A 22,304-nucleotide genomic window follows, 5' to 3' on the forward strand; every position below is an offset into this window, starting at 1 on the left:
CCTCTTCTCTTTGGCATCAGGAACTAAATGGAACGCGCAAAAATGCGTAAAAAAGGTAGACTGTTGATAGCGTCTTCCTGCAGTTAAACCATCGCGGCCATCTTGGATCCCTTGTTTTCCAGTCTAGTGTTCTAACCACTAGGCTACTCTTCCACACCTAGCTGGCCAGCAGAGAGAAAATTTCCCTGGTTAAGCCTCCATGGGCTTCTACTATACCTCTACCACAGGGAAAAGTGGCTGGAGAAAAATTAGTTCTGTTTCACCTAAGTCATTCCACTTCAAATAGTGACATTGATGTTCTGAATCAGGTTTTCAGCCAATCATGAAACAAGTAGCAGTGACATCCTCCATCTGTAAAGGAGAGAAGAGAGGCAGAGGTCCCTGGATAAGGGGGTGGGGTGGGGACGGGAGAGAAAAAAGTTGCTGCAATGCATGTATTCAGCAGATCCTCCAGCTTTCCTCTGCATCTAAGGGCTCCTTTTACGAAGGTGCGCTAGTATTTTTAGCACAAGCACCGGATTAGTGCGCGCTAGCCAAAAAACTACTGCCTGCTCAAGAGGAGGCAGTAGTGGCTAGCATGCGCTATTCCACGCGTTAAGGCCCTAATGCGCCTTCGTAAAAGGAGCCCTAAATGTTATCCATTCCTTCAGCCAGTACTAGCAACCACTGCAAAAATACCCAGCAAATGCAAATGAAAAAAATGGAAAAGCTGTATCAAGACACTGATCCTCTTAATCTAGTACAGTCAACAGGATTTTCAAAGCTGCTGATCAGATGTGCAAACAATCACTGCAAACACAGCCTTTTATTTGAAACAAAAGTCACAACATCCAGAGGATCGGATTTTGTTTCTATTTTCCGATAAAAATCTCGCCTGTAATTCTCTCATTATGGAATACAGAACACACCGCAGCCTAAGCAAGGCCTTTCAAAACACAAGTAGCACATCCCTCCTTATCATTTCTGTACATATAGGCCCAATGCTCACTACTTCACACCCCTAGTCAGTTTAGAACCAATGACTCCCGAATTTTCCTCATTTTGTAAGATAAACAGAAAATTGCGATTTCCTACTACAAGTATTTTTTTTGCTTAGATTGCTGCAGACTATCTCTTTCACTTCAATCCAACGCCAGTTGCTTTGGTTACAAGAAATCTCACAAGTCACAGAACTCTAACATTCTTACACTGTACCATAAATAACAAAATTAACGTTTAACAGCGTAAAAATAATTAAGTTGCATGATCCACTATCTAACTAATTGCAAAACGATTAAGAAACTACAGCTCTTACACCGAGCTTAAAAAAAAAAAAAATAATTCCTCGACCACCCTAAACTTGATCTGCGCCGTAGGGCACTTATGGGATCTCTCGTATCCCCACCTTTCTAGCGTCAAGGTCCCTCCCTCCTTGCCTCATCCTATCCCCGAAATCCACCGCAGTTGACAACCAATCGGTACAAAAATAAAGGCGCGACCACAGGACGGGCGCCTCTCCGCTCTGCTTTAGCAAAGCATCTTGCTAGCGGCGATGTTCGCCGAGCCCAGCCAATGAAAAGCTGCGCTTCCGCAGCTCACCCTCTCACCCCCCTTTCCTTGCCTGCGAAGCTGCGGCGCGCGTGCGCTTCTGCTTTCAGCTTGCCCTCCCCCTCTCCTTCCCCCCGCCCCCTTCTGTCTTAGCCTATCCAGCGTGGAGGATGTCAAGGCTCGCGCAAACTGGGAGCGAAATACCGGGTTGAGAGCTGAGGCCGAGGACTGCCGGTACCTGTTTGGGAGTTCCCAGAGGCTGCCTCACGTTCAGGTTTAGCGCTCTTTCCTTCCTCGGTTTCTTCCCGGTCCACTGCCGATAGTCGGCGCCGCTTCTGCTCTTACCGAGTCCGGCGCTGGGAGCTGGGACGGGCGGGCCAATGGGCATCTTCGACCAGCAGGACCCATACCGTTGTTGCTTGTTAACGGAACTCTAGGCTTGAGGCGGCGCTATGTCTGGTTTTTTCTGGAAAGCTGGGTGGTTTTGCTGCTAAGGGGAGAGAGGACGGTTTATATATTATATACAGTATATATATATTTTTTTGTTACCTCGACTTCTCTCCTCCATCCAGCTCCCCTATCAGACCTCTGCCCCTGAAGTGAACATCGCATCTGATTTCGGGCAGAGCTGCAGGTTTCCGCTCGCCTCCCAGAGATGTCGCTTTGACAAGTGATGTTGCATCGAACGCGATTGATCATTTGGAAGCAAAATTAAATAAACAGCCGCTCCTTGCCCGGAGAGGTAAACTCTTGCCGGTCATCTTTCAAAGGTTACTGGAGCATTATTATTATTATTTTTTAACCAGCGACTTTTAAAGCAAGCTGTGGTGAATCTCCAAGCACGGAAAATTTTAAGATGTTTGTATGTATATGTTTTCTCTCCTAGGGCACTTGTCGTTGTAAAAGTCTATGAGATGCTTGCTATTCTTGTTTGTCCTGGACTCCCCTTTTTAATAGAGATCTTCAGGACTCTTCACAGGTGAACATAAAAGGTATAGTAAAGAAACTGTGTTCTCTTCTTAGTGATAACTGCTTAGGTTAATGGATATCATGATAATGTTCATACGACATAACGAATCAGAGAATTCCGTCAATCGTTTGGCGTTTTGGTTTTCTATATTCCGGGAATGGAATACAAATTGTTCCAGCAATATCCGGGGAATATGTATTTGTGAGCCCCCCCATAACGTGACAGCTTTATATATCCTCCCTCCATGCATGTGTGTTAAGACTTTATTATAAAACGTAGAGATGCAATATATAGTTTATAGGACCAAGGGTGTTTTCTGTTTTATTTCATAGTTTAACTTTCTGATTAACTTTCCTGGCTCCTTGCTCTTCCTGCTTCCCTCAGAGGTGGAGAGAAACATCTGCACTAGCCTCATGCTTTTACTTTCCTATAAACTGAGCAGTTAGTCTTGTGCTAGTGTGCTGCCACCTACAGATCTCCACAGTTAGAAATATTCATGCAGTCTCCAGAGTGGTTTTTTTGGCCCTTGTTTCATCTCTCTCCTGTCAACTCCATGCCCTCAAATATTAATTGCTTCTCTCATCTTCAGCTAGGTAGTACTACTGCGATGCTTTCACCCCTTTCTTAAGTAGTATATTCTGAGTATATACAGTGTGTTGATACATAGCTCAACACAGGGATTCACTAAATAATGCAAGGTACATGGATTTAAATTTTAAGCGATGTTGCTGTTCCAGAGAGACATACAATTTCTTCTCCCTCCCAGAACCTGAACGGTTATGTAGATTATTGTGGGGGAAAATGCTGCAGTAAACTACTAGGGAGAGCTGATTTTTCTGAAAATTGATGGAAATATGATTATAAATAAATTTACTGTTAAGTAGGTTTTAAAGGTAGAGAGAGAGCTGTTCTAAGCAAGCTATCTCAGCTATACCTGCAGTCCTGGAAATTCAGAGTTCTTCCTGAACTTTAACTGTAAATGAGAACACAAGGCCCCTAGGCTGGTATTGCTTTGTAATGATTTTTGGTTTTAGTCCATCTTGACTTGTCTTCTCTTTGCCCTTCTGGGCTCCTTTTACAAAGGTGTGCTAGCGTTTTTAGAGCACATACCGGATTAGCGCGCGCTACCCAAAAAACTACCGCCTGCTCAAGAGGAGGCGGTAGCAGCTAGCACGTGCGGCATTTTAGTGCACGCTATTCCACGTGTTAAGGCCCTAATGCACCTTTGTAAAAGGAGCCCTAAATGCAGTTGTTATGAATCATTGCTTTTGGTATCTACTCCTCCTCCTCTCCCTTGCAGTATCCTCTACAAAGCTCTGTGTGGTATCTGTGGAAATTTTGGAAACCCTGACTAGGGGAAAAATCATATATTGCCTGTCATGACTCATGACTTGGAGATGAGGAAATTCTATAAATAAATAAAATGACTTTGGGCACCTTTTGCTAAGGTGCGCTAGTGGTTTTAGCGCGCGCTAGACGCTTACACCTCCATAGAGCTTGCATTAGTATTTTTCATTTAGTGCATGGTTTGCGCGCGCTAAAAACGCTAGCACACCTTAGTAAAAGGAGCCCTTTAAGTTTGTAAAGGTAAAAAGAACATTATGTGGCCTGACCTGAATCTAGTTTGTGTCCACCTTGTGGAACTTGTGTCCTATAATGATGTAATAAGTGGTAACCAACTCTCCTTCTAACACTGTAACTTTAAGAATTTAATCTAAATATTATTGTAAATCACATAGATTCCTTGCAGAAAATTGTGGTATATAAGAGACATTGTCTCATATTGTATTTAAGCAGCATGTAGCTTCCAGACCCACTTCCTGTTTCTCCTGAGACTTGTCACATCCAGACATAAATGTGTCTAGAATTCCTGTTTGAGATATGTGCGATTCTAGATTCTACTCCAGTTTTGCCATTTACTATTAAAACATCTTTTTTTCTACTTCTGAAGTAAAATTGTCTTATGTCAGGAAAAATTGTTTAGTTTCTTTGTATTAAGATCATCTAACCTGCACTTTTAATATATGAGGGCATTTTGAAAAGTTCAGTAAAAAACAAACAAACAAACAACAAGTTAAATAAATAGATTTCGTCAAATTTAAATAAAAATATTTTTCTGACGGGATGGAAAAACTGGAAACTCACTGGACTAAGGAGTTGATTCTAAAAACAGCACCCAAATCAGCCAATGCTTAAAAAAAATGGTGCTGTCCATATGTCAATCACAATTAAGCGCCGTTTGTAGAATCATGGCTAGCAGCGCCTGAAATGTAGGCGAGGGTTTTAAAGGCCTACATTTCAGGTGCCTAAATTTTTGGAGAATCATGCTTAACAGCACCTAACTCATGCTCCATCCATTGAAACGCCTACTTAGGTGTTAGCCACCTATCGCAATGCGCTAAGTGGCACCTCTCTCTCAATTAAAATTTTTATAACCAATTATTGAGGTTGTTAAGGGTATTTTGCCAATTAAGTTAGGCACCCTTTATGGAATCAGCCCCCTAAGTGTAGAGCCCTAGATGGAGACTATGTTGAGAAATATAACTTTTTTAAAATAATTGTTTAACTTGTTTTTTATCAAACTTTTCAAACCATCCTCATATATTATCTTTAGAGGGCGTCTTCCAGTTACTTGTAGGAAGCATTTTATTTTTAGAAAAGCTTTATTTTTGTTTGGCCTTGTAGTTTATTCCTGTTTCTCCAGCTGTATCAGAACCAGTCTCGATAGGCCTGTAGCATAAAAAAGGTTCATCAAACCCAGTATCCCATTTCCATAAATGACTAGTACAGGTCCAAGTACCTAGCAAGATGCCAAAAGAAGAAATAAAAATATTTTATGATGCTTAGCTTGGAAATAAGAAGTGGATTTATCCAAATCCATCTTAATAATTGTTCTTTTAAGAAAATGCAAACTTCTTACTACATTCTCCAGCAATGAATTCCAGAATTTAATTAGATGCTGAATGAAATGGTATGGTGGCCATGTTAGGTCGCTTTTCAAGATAATATATAGAAATAAAACAAAAAACAAAGGAAATAATACCTTTAAAAAAAAATGCCTTGAGTTAGTCCAATAAAAAAAACATTATTTCCTTTGGTTTTTTTGTTTTATTTCTGTATGTTATGTTGAATGAAAAAATATTTTCTCTGATTTGTTTTTAAATTTACTATTTAGCTGCTTCATTGCATGCCTCCTAGTCCTTGCATTCTTGGAAAGAATAAAGAAGTGATTCACGTTAGAAAATGACGCAGTGACCCGGTCCTGCGGGTAGCCGCAGGTGACCACAATAAAACCACAGGAATGGGCAAAATCTATATCTGTTCACCGCCGGCATGAGTACAAACCTTTTCACCGCTCCGTAATAATCTGTTTTGTTCTCAATGCCTTTCTTAATTCCTAACATTTTTTGTTTTATTCACTACTGCACACTGAGTGGAGGGTTTCTGGGTATCATCATACCTAGATCCTTTTCTTGTGTGGTGACTCCTAATGTGGAACCTTTCATCATGTAGCTATAATTTGGGTTCCTTTTTCCTACGTGCATCACTTTGCACTTGCTTACATTAAATGCCATTTGCTATTTGGATGCCCAGACTCATGAGGTCCTCCTTGCAATTTTCACAATCCTCTTGTGATTTAACAATTTTGAATAACTTTTATGTTGTCAGCAAATTTAACCACCCCTTGCTGTTTCTAGATAATTTATAAATATGTTAAAAAAGCAGTGGTCCGAGCACAAACCCCTGGGGAACCCCATCATTTAACCCTACTCTCCGTTTTCTATTTTTAACCAGTTTTTAATCCACAGTGGGACAATACCTCCTTTCCCAAGACTTTCTAATTTCCTCAGGAGTTGTTCATCGGGTACTTTTTATCAAATGCCTTTTGGAAAATCCAGATACGCTGTATTAGCTGACTCACTTTTTATCCACATATTTATTCATCCCTTCAAAGAAATGTAATAGATTGATGAGGCAAGATTTCCCTTGACTAAGTCGATGTTGGCTTTCTCATTAATCCATGCCTATGTATATTTCAATAATTTTGTTCTTTATAATAGTCTCTACCATTTGGCCTGGCACCCACATCAGTCTCGCCAGTCTGTAACTGCTCAGGTCACCTCTGGATCTCTTTTTAAAAACTGACAATACATTGGCCACCCTCCAATCATCTGGTATTACACTTGTTTTTAAAGATAAATTACAGATCATGGACTTTCACCCATAGCTACTGTTTTATGTTGTTTGTTTTTAATATCCCCCTCAACTAACTTATCCCAGTAATTGCAGTGGTGATACTTGGCCAGGGGCTACTGTTCCCTCCTAAAATGCTGCATTTCAAGGGCCTTAAGTTCTGTTCCTTTTGTTTTGTGATCCTCGCTTTACGTTTTTCTCTGTGGCTGCTAACTTTGCTTTGACGGCAGCAGCATCAATCCTGGCTGACTTGGGGAGCAGAGAGCTTGGGACCTATACCCAACTGCACACTGCTAGTGAGCTGCCAGAGAAACTTGGAAGCTTTCTTTTGTTCTATGTAAAATGTTTCAAGGAGAACATTTGTAAATGGTGGATTTCTCTCTTGTAAGGATATCATTTTTCATTCTTGACATTTGCTTCTAAAAGAGCCTGTTGTCCTCTAAATATCTGAATTGGACTAGGAATACAGAAATTCTGTGAGTGTAGCTTTTCAAAGCTTTTTGTTGCATTAGGAAGAACCTATCTTAAGATAAGCTGTACTCTGAAACAAAGCAACAGGTTTCATTATTCCCTGTTCACTTAGAGATTTGTACTTGATAAGTTATGCATCCTGAGATTCAGCTTACTGCTAAAGCTGCTAAGTTAAATGTAAACCCCTAGTAAAATGTTTAGGAATAAACTACTAATATCTGTTAAGATTCCTACTATACCAAAAATAATTGACAGCATTTGGAAAATAGCTAAACATTTTTATCTCTTTGTGACAAGCGAACCAGAATTTAATAAAATTACCTCTTCTTTTATCAAACTGCACTGCTGAGTTGTGTGAGCTAAATGCCGAGCCACTCATTCTTTTCCAACTGGTAGCTCGGCATTTAGTTCGTGCTACTTGGCAGTGTGGCTTGAAAAAAGGAGGGGGGAGGGTTAGGTTGCAGGTGATATATTAAAATGAAATAAAAGTAGTAAGATAACTGAGGCCCCCTTCTATCAAGCTGTGTTAGGTTTTTTTTTTTATTGCGGGTCATTGCGGTAAAAGCTCTGATGTTCATAGGAATTTTATGAGTCAGAGCTTTTACCACAGTGGCATTTGGACATTTGATAAAAAAAGAGCTTTTACCACAGCGGCATGTGATAAAAAAAACCCCTAATACAGCTTGATAAAAGGGAGCCTAAATTGTTCTTTCATTTCAAGATCAAAGTACTACAGTTAAAAAAAAAAAAAAATCTGTGTTTAAATCTGAGGCAGAAATACAAAAGTTCTTAGGTTTTTTTTAATGAGTTCAGAATAAAGTTAGCCTTTCTGCTATATTACTGCACTAAACAGTTTCAGTCAAATGTAGATACTGAATTTTAATAACCCTTGGTTTTTTTTAATTTCGATCAGTGAAAGAAATCTGAGCTCTAAAGCATAATGGACTGTGGGTATTGTGAGTTATTCACACATCCTTCTCACATTATGTTAAATATTACAAGATGGTTTGATATTTGTGAGTATGCTTTGCTTTAGTGTGAGCTCGAACAGAGGAGACTGAGAAGGGACATGATCAAAACATTCAAGGTACTGAAGAGGATAGACTTAGTAGATAAGGCCAGGTTGTTCACCCTCTCCAAGGTAAGGAGAACAAGAGGGCACTCTTTAAAGTTGAAAGAGGATAGATTTCGTACAAACGTAAGGAAGTTCTTCTTCACCCAGAGAGTGGTGGAAAACTGGAACGCTCTCCCAGAGTCTGTCATAGGGGAAAACACCTTCCAGGGATTCAAGACAAAGTTAGACAAGTTCCTGCTGAACAAGGACGTGCGCTGGTAGGGCTAGTCTCAGTTAGGGCGCTGGTCTTTGACCAAAGGGCTGCCGCGTGAGTGGACTGCTGGGCATGATGGACCACTGGTTTGACCCAGCAGCGGCATTTCTTATGTTCTTATAATCAGGCCTGTGGAGTTGGTACTCCAAACCTTTGACTTTATCTGACTACTGTTGATATTAGGCTTTAATTTTTTGTTCTGGATCTAAAGTACTGGACAAAGATAGATGTATAAAATGATAAAACGTACAACATTATAACGTGGTAAATTTGATTTTGAAGCTGTACATTTTTACTTATTCTGACTTCAGAGCCCTGGCCATAAGCCAAAATGTAATAACAGTTGTAGCAAAGGAAATAAGGAGTAGAGGTGGTGATGGAGGAGAATATTGTTGAAGAAACAGTTGCTGATTAGAGATGGGCAGCTAGAAAATGCTCCATTTCCCATGTTTATGGGCATTTTTATTTACATTTTTTTTCTGGCCTTTTAGTATCGGTTTCTGATAATGCACATTTTTTTCCAGTAGCAAGTGTGTATGTGAACTTGTGCAATGGTTCATGCATGTGTGTAGCTCTAGTATTGAGAAAATGGCTCTCTTTCACATTCTAGATGCTATTTTTAAAGAGTATTAATACAGAAGGCTATTCATTAACTGGACTCTAATTATAGCTTCAATATACACAATATCCAGTCAGTACCATTAGTAATAGTCCAAAAAGACCAAATACTTATTGTTTTAAACCATTTAAGATCCTCAGAGGGCTAAAGAACCCCATTGGTTCATGCGAATCAAATCACAGAACCCGATCATCATAGGATCAACAATTTATTTGTTTTTATAAATTTTATACATTTTTGTAGCTTTTATAGCTTTTTCTTAACTTTTTTAAGTTTAACAACTTTTTCATATTAATATACTTAGCTTAGTATTAGTAGCCAGTATTAGGGAGCGCCTCTACCAACATGCACATGTTTCAAGATAACTTTTCATCAGGGTTGAGGTTCCCGTGGTTAACCTAAAAACAAATAACAAAAATATTTCGTCTTAGCCAGTGACAATAACTATAATTTAATTTTAACCATATTATATATACTAACAAGGACCTCTCACCTATCATTTAGTATTTATAACTTAAAATATACTAAACTTACTATCGTGCTTCTAAGAAACCGCTCCTCTCCATAAAGTATCATGTTATAATGGCATCTGTCGTCAGTTCCGGTTAAAACAAAAAAGTTCAAACCAAAACTAGATATCTAATAGGAGCGGTAACCCCTGAAGGACAAATGGGAAATGACCAATATGGTCAGAGATATAATTAGACCACTGATTAATTATAGATAGATGAACAAAATCTACTTAATATAAAGCAATATATTTCATTTAGGCTTCTCCTATTTATAACTGAGAAAATTTAGTTCAAACTAAAGATATCCAGTCTGTTTCTTCGTTTAAACCATTAGGAGCTAGAGTATTCAGGGAATAAATCTATTTTTGTTTTTTGATATTCAAAGCTTTTTTATAATTTCCTCCCTCCCTCCCTCCATATACAGTGTCAATCACACGCCATTTTATATCCTGCCAAATATGATTCATAAGTCGCCAATGGTTAACAATCGGAGCTGTATCTGTCTCAGTATTAACTCTTGACTTATGTTCATTAAGCCGTATTTTCACAGATCTATATACCACATATACCTTCGCACATGGCAATGAATAATATAGATAACATTCATTGTTGCACAATTTGTAATCCCCCCTTGAATGAATTTCTTCTCCTGTCTGTGGGTGAACCCACACTTCACCTAACATAGTCAGGGAACACCACTGGCAGTGTCCACATGCTTCATGACATCCATGTTGAAATAGTGAATATGGACTATGGAGAATTTCTCCTATGTTACGATGTCTCTGGAATGCAAATAATGGGCTTTCAGGCATGTCCTTTAATAGCTGTATTATGTGCCAGTGTTTAAGAATAAGTTGTTTTATTTTCATAGATAGCATGGTAAACTTCTGTATATAAATAAGTTCTGGTTCAGAAGGTTGTCTTCCCATTTGTAAGAGAAGATCACGATTGGCATACTTAGCTCTTAAGTATGCCTTTCTTATAACTATTTTGGGGTAACCTCTCTGTGAAAATCTATGCCAGAGTATCTTTGCTTGAACCTTAAAATCCTCCATTGAAGAACAGAGATGACAAATCCTTAAAAACTGGCTAATAGGGAAATTCAATCTTAATTCCTGAGGGTGAAAACTATGATAGCATAAAAAACTTGAATGATCTGTTCTTTTTTGATATAGAGATGTCTGAAAAGTATTATCATTTTTCACAATATGGATATCCAGATAATATATCACACTCTGGTTCATGGTTGCTGTAAATTGGTTAAGCTGGTAGCCTAGAGATATAAACAGCCACCGAGAAACAACCCAGCTTTCATGCTTACTGTGTTTCCATGGGTAATGGCAGGATATCAGCTCCTACATGGCTTTCTTGTATCTCCATAGCTTCTCCTTCTGGCTGCTGCCCAGAATTACAGGTAGGAGACAACTCCTCTGCCTCTACCATCGGATAGTCTGAGAGTGACTGACTCTCCTCAGATTTCTACTCTCCTGTATGCTTCTCTCCTGTGTCCCCCTCCCTGTTCTCAGGAGTCACGTTATATCGGTGAAGAGCCACTCCCCCTCTGAGTAGGTGGGGGAAGGGTTTTCCACACACCAGCCTGTTTCCTATTACCACAAGCAGGTTTCTCCCTAACCCTGTTTCTAACAGGCTACTCCAATGGTTTTAGGCTTCTGACAGTGGCAGGGACAGGTCTGTACAGAGTATAGTTTTTCCCTCTAACCTTTTCCTGCTCTGCCTCTTCTACCTCCATATCAATGTCTGAGCAGAAGTCAGCTTCCTCAGTTAATTGGCAGGCCACCTGGTCAGCTCTCCTGCACCTAGGCTCAGTGTGGTTTCTCTTGCTGATTGGGACAAAACCCGGGATGGATTTGAGTTTGTTATGAGAAAAACCCGAAATGGACTTGGGTTTGTCACACTAAGGAATCTATAAATCTCTCGGCGAGCTTGAAAAGGTCATAATAAGGGGTAGATACAAAACCTAAACTCAAATTTAAAACTTCATATTGTTGTGTTAATTGTTGAGTAGTGATATTTATTACTAATGATTCTATTGTTGTTGTTGTTGAAAACGGGTGTTTGGACGGTTGCTGTACTGACCTCGTCCTTGAAACCCTACCCGTGTCGAACCTCTGTTACGATTTCTGCCCCTTTGTTGCCAGAACCCTTGTGCTGTTTGTTGATATGTATAGCTCAGTGCACTACTATCACTACCAGAATCAGTAGTTGTAGTATCATCTTGGAATGGTTGTTTTTGAATAGTTTTATTATCTTTATGTTTAAAAGTCCAGGTGTAAATTCGGTTTTGATTGTAATCACTTTCATCGCGTTTCAGTTTTTAAATTTTAGATAATTTAATTGATTCGCGAAATGTATCCATTTATTGTTGAGTATCTTCTTTCAATTTAGGAAACTGTTCTGCCACTGTATTCTGTTAAATCGTTTCTTCCAGCTCCGCTATCTTGACTTTAAGTTCACTCTCTATATTTGTTATATGTTCAATAATGAGGAGCATTAAGTCCATGCTACACTTATTAAGTATAGCTATCCATTTATCTACAAATGGTTGATCTGTTTTAAACAATGTAGGACCACTAATAATTTGTTTGAGGCACAAACGTGAGACTAATAGTAAATATATTAAAGATACGTTTTGTCAAATACAGTTATAAGCAAGGATTCATCCAGACCAAAAATACAAAGATATAGCTGACATACTGAAAATCAAAAAAGATGAAAAGGAGAAAAATAAACCTCAATTGAGGGCAGTTGGGACTACACAAGTACCCAATCATCCACTCATCATCACGGGTCTATAAAAAACTCCAAAACATGTATAAATAATCAATTCTCACGTCTTTCATTCATACAGAATCTTCTTTTTGTTATTTTTCACAGTCTTTTTTTATATCATTTTTTTCTATATGATTTCAATATAAATGTCAAGCAGTAAACGGCCCGAATCCCAAACTTAACCACATTAATTGGCGAGGACTACAGCTGAATGTAATGAGTATAAGCAGTTTTTAGAGATATGAAGCATGTCTCTGGAATCGTGAAAAAATACACTCATACAAAAAATACACTTAAACAATGTAGGCCCTTTTTTTATTCGCAGACCACGAGGGATCATTTTCATTTTAACATACTGGGCTAAAGTATTCCCATGTAGCTCTGCACTTATCAGCTGTTGTACCTTCATTTCTAATTCTCCCCATTGATCTTGTGATCCATCATGGGTCACGTAATCAGTTATAATAGGTCTTTGAACCAGTGTATCCTGTTGAGCTTCAGTATAACTATAGATGTCCTGGTTAGGCAATTGTGCCATTTACTCTGATTTATAGCATTAATACAGAAGGCTATTCATTGACTGGACTCTAATTATAGCTTCAATATCCAGTCAGTACCATTAGTAATAGTCCAAAAAGACCAAATACTTATTATTTTAAACTATTTAAGATCCTCAGAGGGCTAAAGAACCCCATTGGTTCATGCGAATCAAATCACAGAACCCGATTGTCATAGGATCAACAATTTATTTGTTTTTATAAATTTTATGTTTTTGTAGCTTTTATAACTTTTTCTTAACTTTTTTTTAAGTTTAGCAACTTTTTCATATTAATATACTTAGCTTAGTATTAGTAGCCAGTATTAGGGAGCGCCTCTACCAACTTGCACATGTTTCAAGATAACTTTTCATCAGGGTTGAGGCTCCCGTGGTTAACCTAAAAACAAATAACAAAAATATTTCGTCTTAGCCAGTGACAATAACTATAATTTAATTTTAACCATATTATATATACTAACAAGGACCTCTCACCTATCATTTAGTATTTATAACTTAAAATATACTAAACTTACTATCGTGCTTCTAAGAAACCGCTCTTCTCCATAAAATATCATGTTATAATGGCGTCTGTCGTCAGTTCCGGTTAAAACAAAAAAGTTCAAACCGAAACTAGATATCTAATAGGAGCGGTAACCCCTGAAGGACAAATGGGAAATGACCAATACGGTCAGAGATATAATTAGACCATTGATTAATTATAGATAGATGAACAAAATCTACTTAATATAAAGCAATATATTTCATTTAGGCTACTCCTATTTATAACTGATAAATATTAGTTCAAACTAAAGACATCCAGTCTATTTCTTCGTTTAAACCATTAGGAGCTAGAGTATTCAGGGAATAAATCCAGTATTCCCTCTTAAGGTACAACATGCACAACCACACACTGTTCTTAATGTGGTCATGAATCTGCTGCAGGAGTCTGTGCCACTGGAAATACTGCTCGGTGAAATCAATTGAAGCCGCAACTGTGTTCTTAAGTATGAGTCATACTGGAGTGGGGCATCTGTAACTAGACAACTGCCTGTAAATATAAATTATATGCAGCTATACTTTACAAAGATAAACATAACACAAAATAATACAAAAACGATTTGCTTTTATTTTATTTTTTTTAATCTTTATTGATTTTCAAATTTTGACAGTGCAATACAATTAATTGAACATAAGATACTGCATAAAACACACTATTAACTACACAAGTAATACATAAAACATTTTCTCCCATCCTCCTCCCAATTATTAATACAATAAGACATATGATGTGATTACAGTATTATAATTAAGTAATTTAGATTCTCAAAATACATTTCCCCCCACCCAACCACCCTGATTTGCTTTTAAAACTTAAAACCGAAAACTCTGAATTGGGCAAGGAGAGAACAGCATGTAGTTTTAAACCAGTTTGTTATACCTTTCCTTCCCAGACCAAGGCTAGGCTCCATACCACTAATTTTATAACCTTTTTTCATCTGCATTTTGTCAGTTCATTTATTACCTTGGTCCTATGGAAGCAAACTTGAATTCTTTTTTCTTCCTCCCTCTGGCCCCAATATGAAATTATCTGCTGACACCTAAAGGAATTTTATGACCCTTTACTGTGTGAACCTAAAAACTTCCCATCTCTGGCTTATCTGCAAAAACATGTGTCTGGCTCACAAAGCTTCCTTACAGTGCCGAAAATCTGATATACTATGGGGCCCTCGCATTCCTTTCACAGAGACCCTCAGAGATTCCCTGTTCTCTATATTTCCGAGGTAAGCATGATCAGAGTGCTAAGTATGTATTACAATTATTAATAATTTTATAATTCATTCTCCTGCCTCCCCCCCTTGATCAGTCTCTACTCCTGGAGACTGAGCATTATTCAGGCGATTATGGGTCAAGCTTCAAACTTTCATACTCCTTAATAGGTCCTGTGAAGATGTGGGTTCTTCAGCACTGTAGTCCAGTCCGGCTCCCTTATTTGGACATAAATGAGCTTGGCACACATTTTAGGTCAGAAAAACCAAAGATATAATACAACCAACTAAGATGGCAATAGTCTAAGAATATTATTCCTCTGAGGCCTAAAAGGCCAGCCAATAAAGATATCCCACCAATACCCAAAAGGATTATACTTTTATAACTATCAGCAGAATTCATTAGAGATTTATTCTTTGCATGATTCTTTTAACTGTATGTGACCTATTAGTTATGCTATATGATATTTATTTATTTCTGTAATAACCACTGCAACTACTCCTAATTGATTTACTTAAATTTCTAATAATACTTGCAATCTTCATATAAACATTTTCTAATTCAACTGCCACTAGAGTAACAACAAAAGATAACCAGGCGGTACTATCAATATAGTCTAAAATTAATTATAATGTGTTTTTTTTTTTTCTTTAGAAGTGTTTCATCCATGTTGCCTTCTTTTTTTTCTTTTTTTTTGGGGGGGGAGATATTATTATATGAAAAAATAGTAAGTGTTGCTTTTACTTTCCTAGTTGGGAGGCAGCCTTCTAATAGGCCTATTCCCCACTAAAAAAATAATGTCCTGCTAATGCTTGAATTTCAATCTGCATCCATAAGATGTTCTTAATACCACCATGTCTATTACATAACTCATAAACTCACAAACACCTGATCTATTCCTGTTTCATCTGCAGGGATAAGCATCCCAGTCATCACATGATTGTCATCCATGATTGTCAATATTATTTAAAAGCATATGTCCTGCCATCGCATCAGTAGGAACATACATCTATGACCACTATGTGATAAGAATACCATTAAAAAGCAACCATAACCCATTATATAATCATGAATATTAATACTGCAATAAGTTTCCTAAGTATGAATTTTCCTCAGATATCATTCTCAACTTTACTGTAATCCCACTTAATATTAGAATGCTCCCAATTCAGTAACTCCACCCCCTACAGAATTTTACAATAGACAGAATAGGCATACTAATAGTGTAACCAGCAGTGTTTAACTGCATTACTGTATACAATAATTCAAAAACTAAACAGACCTAACAACATTGTCTGTGCAATTTTCATATCTAAAGACCATGTCGTATCTCATGACAATAAAATAGCTTCCTGTGTAACATAAATAGCTGTGGTGTAACAGCCGTCGCTGTTTCAGTGGAGACGTCAGGAAGTACTTCTTCACGGAACGAGTGATAGAGCATTGGAACAAGCTTCCAGTATAGGTGATCGAGGCCCGCAGTATCCCAGACTTCAAGAATAAATGTGGGATCACTGCGGGAGTCATACCAATAAATAGGGTCGCTAGGATATAGACTTAATAGAGCAGGTCAGTAGAGTTAAGGGGGCCAGTAGACTTAAAAGGGGGTCAATGGTATGGGCAGACTTGATGGGCTGTAGCCCTTATCTGCCGTCATCTTCCTATGTTTCTATGATCTTTATGCTGTCCGGGTTGATCACAGCCAAGTAAGGGTAGGTTTATGAGCATCTAAGAGTATTGAATATGGTATTTATCACAGAATTGAGAATTTTATGCAACATGTAGTGATAACCCTGTTTTATCAGTGATTTTGGATTTACACGTGTGTTTTATTTTTATTCATTTTTTCAGTGTCCCCTCCTGAGGAAGGGTTACTGAAACTTGAGTCGGGGGGTCATTTGGCTAATGATCTTTATCTGCACTTTTTATTGGCACTTTATATATCCTATGGTTGGTTAGAACATCTATCAACCACTCTACGCTACAGATAAGTGAATATTACATCTTTTACTATATTTGAGTGGTTTGGGACAATAAAGCGCAATGACAGCCATAGTTTGTAGTTATCACAGACATAATATGGTTTTGGGTCTGAGCACTTTATATTTATAAGTTGTTAATAGTTTGATTACTATTAGAGCTGTGAGTATTGAAGTGAATAAAATAGCTACTACATATGTCTAATGCATTGTAGCAGGTATTGCTTCCACTATGAGGGCTACAGCCATATGATCAGATAATATGCTTAGCTTAAACCTTCACAAGATACAAATTACAAATCTGATAAAAATGAATTGTATTTATTTTAGCCTAATGAGTGTATGATTTTAAGATGGTGTTACAATTCTGCATCTACAGTCCTTGAAGCTGGTGCTGGCCTGATATCAGAAATGTGAATAAATCAATTAAAGTCAGTCAGTTTGACTGCTGTAGATATACAAATCTCAATCTGAGGTGGGCCTGTATAAAATGGTGCAATCTAGTGCTTTTAATTATGTATTCACTTGTAAACCCACTAGCCAACTTGCAGTTTCAGGAATTTACCCTTAAGCCTTGATGTCAGCATTTGCAATTTCTAGAGCTGAAAAATAAGAATGCAAAGAATCAACAAGTGTCTTATTCCTTACTAAAGGGCTAGTGTGCCCCAAGGATATAGTGTTGCCCGTTGCCAATTCATATATTGTGAGACCTAAATGAACAATAGGCCTGTTTCTGATAATATATAAAACCTATGGCATCAGAGCTATCGGTCATCAATTTTCTCAGGCAGATTTAATCAAGCCATTTGCCTTCGCTACCAGGCCATTAGCCTGTGGTCTGTAAATAGAAACAAAATGATGATAAACATGCAATACATCGATCAGTTAGCTCTTTCATAATTTTATTTCTAAAGTGCAAACCATTGGTGGTAATCAGCCTTTCAAATAGGCCATGCCTAGGAGTAATTTTAGTTAATAAAATTTTTACTCCTGCAGTTGCATTTTCATTTTAACAGGGAAAAGTCCATATTTATGTTTATAGACTGTTCTTCGGTGCAACATCATAGCAGTTTACATAATATAAAACAAAAGGAAAGGAACTCCTCATCATAATAAAAGTAAAATTGTAAAAATTCAAAATAAGCAATAAGTAAAAAAAAAAATGTAGGATACAAGCTAAAATAGATAACATAAAATTTTAGAAATATAAAAATGTAAAGGCTGCAACTACAAATCTCTCTCACAGTGTTTCTTACCAGCATAATACTAATTCTCCTTTGAGAAAAAAATTTGCATTTAAAAAAATGCTAATCCAAAAAAGATAGATTTTTAACAAACTTCTATATTTAATATAAGAAAGTTCACTACTATTGGCAAAGAATTCCATAAATAGGGTACAGAAGCAAAAAAAGCAGAATTACGTGTAGAGCTTAATCTTACCAGGTGGATTGAAGGCAAGGACAGTTGATGACTATTAGAAGAGTACAAATTTCTAACAGGCCTATATGGGATCAAAAGCTTAGCTAAATATTCAGGTTGTCCTGTCCATAATGCTTTAAAGTTAAGGTCAAAGCTTTATACATCAATCAAAATTTTATCGGAATCTTTCAAAAGCAGAGTGACGTGATTGTATCTACGAGCATTGGTTAACATCCTAATGGTAGTATTTTGTACAGTCTGTAATTTTTTGAGAGCTATTTTTGGAAGACCCATATAAATGATGTTGCAATAATCCAACTTTGAGATAAGATATAAGAAAGTATCAATTGAATTTGACATAATGATGCAAAACAAGATCTAATGACAGAAGTTAGTTGCGCGTTAAATGATAAGACAACATGCGAGTTAAATGATAAGACAACATCTAAATGGACTCCCAAGTATCTCATATTATTCAGTAATGTGATAGGCTGAGCACGCAAAAAGGGAGCAATGGTAAGAAAACTAGAAGTACCAGTAATCCAAATCCCAGTAGTTTTTTGAGGGTTCAAAACAAATTTATTAACTGTAGTCCACTCATCAGTCATGTCTAGACAAGGTTGTAAAGGTGCTAAATGAAGATTGTTTAGTCTTTATGGAACTACTGATACATTACAATCCAACAAGAGCACTGATATTTGAAAATTGTCAGCTACTTGATACAGAGAAATCGCATAGTGTATGATACGTGCAAACTAAAAAATCCTGGTTTTCTACTGCTAGCCCCATTCTTTGGAACGCTATGACTGGTACGTTACGATTTTGTGGACACCTGTTGCAATTTAGAAAACTGCTCAAAACTTATCTTTTTTGCACAGGCATTTCTTTGTTAAACTTACACTCCACTAAAGTGATCATGTTACCTGGAAGACTATGACATAGATTTTGTAACTTGGACTTCTCCTTTCCCTGTTTTTCACTTGGTCTCATGAAATTGTATATATTTTAGACTGTGTATATAAATTATGAGCCGCTTTGGTTAAAAGCGGATTATAAATGTTCTTAAATGAAATAATAATATGTCATCTGCATAGAAATAGCTCTTAATTTGAAATTCTTGAATCCTTGATGCCAAAGGACTCAAGAAAATGTTGAATAATAATGGAGAAAGTACCAAACCCTGTGGTACACCACAAGTGAGCTTGCTAGAAGGAGAAATAGAAGAACATTTAGGCCCTGATTCTGCAAAACATTTCTAAAGTTAAGTTAGGTGTCCTTTGTAGAATCGCGCTCAGCGGAGTTCAGCACTGTTTAGGCGTCTAACTTTTTAGGCGTCCTTTAGAGAATCAGGTTTTAGGTGAGATTTAGACGTCCAAACAATGTCCTTAATGTTATAATATTTTATTATTATGTTGTTATTAGAATAGCAATTTTATGCTGTTTTTCATTATAATTGTAATACTGGGAGTTTAATGCTTTCATTTATTTCTCTTCCATTAGACAGTGACTGGGATTCGAACCAGCAGCATTAGGGTAGAAGGCTGTAGGTTTAACCAGTATGCTACAGAGTGAGCTAGCAAGCTGTGTAGCAATTGTAAAACTAGGGGGTCCTTTTATCAAGCTGCGGTAGAGGTTTAACGCGTGTAATACCATGTGTTAAAACGCCTACCGTGCTAGCCGTTAATGCCTGCATTGAGCAGGTGTTAGTTTTTTAGCCAACTGCAGGGGTTAGTGCATGATGAAATGTCCAACGCGCTAACCCCGCTAGCGCAGCTTGATTAAAGGACCCCTAGGTCTTATAGGCATTGTAAGGAAGTCTACTACTTTTGAGCATAGTTTAGGCTTCATATAGACCTGAGTTCTATGGACGGAACTTAGGCACAGTTTGGATGTCCTTAATGCGATCTGCTAAATAGCTTTTATTTTTGCTTTAATTAAGCTCAAAATATATTTAATAAGCCACCACATAAACAGGGCATATCAATACAAAGATATTGCATGCAAAACCTTTCTTTTTCAGAAAAAGAAAGGTTTTGCATGCAATATCTTTGTATTGATATGCCCTGTTTATGTGGTGGCTTATTAAATATAGCCACCACATAAAACTCCATTAACTCAGGGGTAGGGAACTCCGGTCCTCGAGAGCCGTATTCCAGTCAGGTTTTCAGGATTTCCCCAATGAATATGCATTGAAAGCAGTGCATGCAAATAGATCTTATGCATATCCTGAAAACCCGACTGGAATACGGCTCTCTAGGACCGTTGTTCCCTACCCCTGCATTAACTGAAGCGCAGCACACGACAAAAAACAGCTTTGTTTCTTGCTAAAAAGCTACCCTTTTTTTCTCACTAAAGATTGCTTCAATGAGGTTATTCTTAAAACAGGTGGATTCAGCAAATAAAGTAAAGAACGATCTTGCTTGATGAACTTACTCCACTTCTTTGAGGGAGTAAACAGGCAGATAGACTAGGATGACCCGATCGACATTATATATATAATGAAAAATGGATGGAACATAAGAACATAAAGAACTTGCGTTACAATTAGCACTATTATTATGGTAATGGGGTCTGAGGCGGACCTTGGGTAGGGGGACTCAGTTGGTATTTGCTAGGCTTAGGGGATACTTGGCTTGATGAAGTTGAGAAACACTGGTCTAGTGGGCTATCCTCTGACACCCTTCCCCCTCGTATCTTTTTTGAAAGACTTGCCGGCAGGCCTGTCTCTTCAAAATGATGGGCCTTATCCTTTTCTTGGGATGCATTGCAAGACTGGTAGGTGGTCTAATGGGCCGATCCTTCTTCGTACCTTTTTTCAAAGATTGGCAGGAGGGATGCTCACTCACTCCCACCTGCAGGCCCACCTCTTCAACATGGCAGGCCTTCCCCTTCCCAGTACATCCTGGGATGCACCAGGGAGGGGCCTAAGGCCCTGATTGGACCAGGGTCCTAAGGCTCCTCCCTTCTTAGGTACCTGGGCCAATCAGGGCCTTAGGCCCCTCCCTGGTGCATCCCAGGATGTACTGGGAAGAGGAAGGCCTGCCATGTTGAAGAGGTGGGCCTGCAGGTGGGAGTGAGTGAGCATTCCTCCTGCCAATCTTTGAAAAAAGGTACGAAGAAGGATCGGCCCATTAGACCACCAACCAGTCTTGTGTGGTGGGGGGCTGTGGGCCATTGTTGGGGGGAGCTTGCTGCTGGTGGGCCCCGGGGGGGGGGTGTCAGAGTGGGGAATGGTCTACTAGACTACTAGACATGTGTGTGTGGGGGGGGGGGGCTTTTTTTTGTTTGATTTTTTTTTTTTAATAGGCACAGCTCTTATGTGTTGTGTACAGACAACAGCTGCACTCATTTAAAAAAAGCAGCCCCTGCTCTCCTTGCTTGCCGGTTCAGGTAGGAAGAGAAGGGACTGGGCTTGTTTGTTTTTTTTGACAGATAGGTAGGCAGGAAAGAGGAGGAGCTGTGCTAGCATTTTTTTTTTTCCTTCTGAGCACAGCTCCTCCTCCCTCCCTCTTTACTGGTGATTTTACACACACATAGCATGCATATAATTGGCATGCTATTGTGCTGAGAATCACCAGTAATACAAAAATTGCTCCCTCCATGGTATTTTTTTACTGTGGTGTCGGCACTTAGGGAATCTGGCCCTGAGTTCTATGCTTCCTTTAACTGCAGTGCGCACAGTTTCTGCTGCATAACTGCAAGTCTTTAATAGGTTTTTCTGCTTCTTCGGCCAGCTGTCATGCATAGTGCAAAATATGGGATTATATTTTTGTCCAAGATTTATTCTCAGTTCCTACAATGTTATCTAATTTCTGCTGTAAAGATTTTGGGAATCTTGCCTTCAAGGATTGATATGAAATAGAAACATTAAATCTCTCTCCCATCTCTTGTTCCCAACCATCACGAAAGTCTGTTAAATATTGTACTATATCTTCCCCAACCTTTAAACCTTTTTGCCATAAGAGTACTGAGATCCCTCACATCTGGGAATATGACTCCTAACCCATGCCAAATATACCTTCTAAATCTATTAAATTCTACTCCGTCATGTTGAGAATCTACATAGACAATCCTGTATTCCTGCTCTGTGCATTACTCCTTCCATCCCAGAACCTACCAATTTACACAAAACTGCTTTAACATCCCTTATACATAAAGAATATCCTGCTGTCAATTTCTCAAACTGTGCA

The 22,304-nt window shown here is 38.2% G+C and overlaps 1 protein-coding gene across 8 annotated transcripts in view; it reads left to right on the forward strand.

Moving 5' to 3' along the window:
• The first annotated feature begins 1,610 nt into the window (after positions 1–1,610).
• The window catches only part of FUT8 (fucosyltransferase 8), a 238,346-nt gene continuing 217,652 nt past the window's right edge, over positions 1,611–22,304 (forward strand). For 4 of the 8 annotated variants that reach the window (XM_033952251.1, XM_033952253.1, XM_033952256.1 and 1 more), the window contains exons 1-3: positions 1,611–1,801; positions 2,100–2,297; positions 2,414–2,519. The gene's annotated coding sequence lies outside the window, so the exon portion shown is untranslated. The remainder of the gene's footprint in view (positions 1,802–2,099; positions 2,298–2,413; positions 2,520–22,304) is intronic. The other 4 variants (XM_033952255.1, XM_033952249.1, XM_033952250.1 and 1 more) reach the window with 4 other exon arrangements.

This window comes from Geotrypetes seraphini, chromosome 7 (genome assembly GCF_902459505.1).
Source record: "Geotrypetes seraphini chromosome 7, aGeoSer1.1, whole genome shotgun sequence".
Taxonomy (NCBI): Eukaryota; Metazoa; Chordata; class Amphibia; order Gymnophiona; family Dermophiidae; genus Geotrypetes; species Geotrypetes seraphini.